Here is a 2192-nt window from a genome sequence, read left to right on the forward strand (position 1 = left end):
GTTGAGGTGAGCATTTAATTAAAAAAATGCATTTAAATTCTGCAGCATAGTTTGATTTTTGAATATTAAAGAAAATACGATGATTGTGTCAATGATAAATGATTAAAAATAATTTTTAAATTTTCACTCTGCCGCGCTTGAAACAAATATGTTTATAAAATATTTATTAAGAATTTTTTTATGTAAAATACGTAAGTAATTGTCTAGTTTTAAAGTGAATTAAGAATTTGATGGAATTTCTTTTGACTGATAATTCTTTTCGTGAGTTAATAAATATTACGAGATTGAACAATTTTTATGAAAAATGACAGCATCGACAATATCTGAAGGTAATAAAGATACCTAATGCGTGAAGATAACTCACAATTCTTTTGGAGTTGCGTATAGTTTTTCTAACTCCCTTGAAATATTGATTTTCGGTGAGATGAAAATTAGATGCTACAGCACATGCTCAGCAACGATTCTCAGCTGGTTTGTAAAATCTACTGCACGATCAGTCACATCTATTAAAAAGTGTTTAACGTCATGCTGCTGGTATGGTATTAACGATAAACAAAGTTTATCAATCGTTAATTTTAAAGTTGCTATATGTGAAATGTAGTTTATAAACATAGGCTTTAAGGGCAGAAAAATTCATTATTTTAACCGTCAAAAAAAAGTAAGATATCATAATTAAATACAATTTTATCTTTCAATAACAAACTTGAGAATTTTTATTTAATAAAAATTTTTTTTATAAAATTAAAGAAATTTTATGATTTTTTCTAACAATTAAATCATAATATTAATTTTGATCATATTGAAAAATGAAGTAAATAGATTTAGTTCATCGAAATCATTTAACTGGAAAATCAATAAAAAACTTATTCTTGAATAAAAAACATTTAATGTTGAGCAGCACCTAAATACCAAATCACGAGTTTTTGCATCAACAATTTGGAATATGCATCCAACATTTTTAACAGGGTTATGTTCCTATCATTATTTTCATATAAAGCAAAATTTATGTTTAATATTAATAAAAAATTTTCCAGCTTAATTGCCCACGATAAAAAGTGTGAAAATGAAATTGTTGTGACGTGAGTATCCTGTTTCGTGTTAGAGAAAAAATGTATTTTTTTATTTGCATGCAATATTTTTTTTTCTTATCTCAACATCAGTAAACGTTATTTAATTATTTATTTACGTTATTATTATTATTATTATTATTATTATTATTATTATTATTATTATTATTATTATTATTATTATTATTATTATTATTATTATTATTATTATTATTATTATTATTATTATTATTATTATTATTATTATTATTATTATTATTATTATTATTATTATTATTATTATTATTATTATTATTATTATTATTATTATTATTATTATTATTATTATTATTATTATTATTATTATTATTATTATTATTATTATTATTATTATTATTATTATTATTATTATTATTATTATTATTATTATTATTATTATTATTATTATTATTATTATTATTATTATTATTATTATTATTATTATTATTATTATTATTATTATTATTATTATTATTATTATTATTATTATTATTATTATTATTATTATTATTATTATTATTATTATTATTATTATTATTATTATTATTATTATTATTATTATTATTATTATTATTATTATTATTATTATTATTATTATTATTATTATTATTATTATTATTATTATTATTATTATTATTATTATTATTATTATTATTATTATTATTATTATTATTATTATTATTATTATTATTATTATTATTATTATTATTATATTATTATTATTATTATTATTATTATTATTATTATTATTATTATTATTATTATTATTATTATTATTATTATTATTATTATTATTATTATTATTATTATTATTATTATTATTATTATTATTATTATTATTATTATTATTATTATTATTATTATTATTATTATTATTATTATTATTATTATTATTATTATTATTATTATTATTATTATTATTATTATTATTATTATTATTATTATTATTATTATTATTATTATTATTATTATTATTATTATTATTATTATTATTATTATTATTATTATTATTATTATTATTATTATTATTATTATTATTATTATTATTATTATTATTATTATTATTATTATTATTATTATTATTATTATTATTATTATTATTATTAT

At 13.6% G+C, this 2192-nt stretch overlaps 1 protein-coding gene across 1 annotated transcript in view; it reads left to right on the top strand.

Annotated features, from left to right (window-relative positions):
- The first annotated feature begins 527 nt into the window (after positions 1-527).
- The window catches only part of LOC103578709 (sodium leak channel NALCN), a 412027-nt gene continuing 410362 nt past the window's right edge, over positions 528-2192 (top strand). The window contains exons 1-2 of the mRNA XM_053741341.1: positions 528-658; positions 1035-1079. The gene's annotated coding sequence lies outside the window, so the exon portion shown is untranslated. The remainder of the gene's footprint in view (positions 659-1034; positions 1080-2192) is intronic.

The sequence above is a fragment of the Microplitis demolitor genome, chromosome 8 (assembly GCF_026212275.2).
Source record: "Microplitis demolitor isolate Queensland-Clemson2020A chromosome 8, iyMicDemo2.1a, whole genome shotgun sequence".
Lineage (NCBI taxonomy): Eukaryota > Metazoa > Arthropoda > Insecta > Hymenoptera > Braconidae > Microplitis > Microplitis demolitor.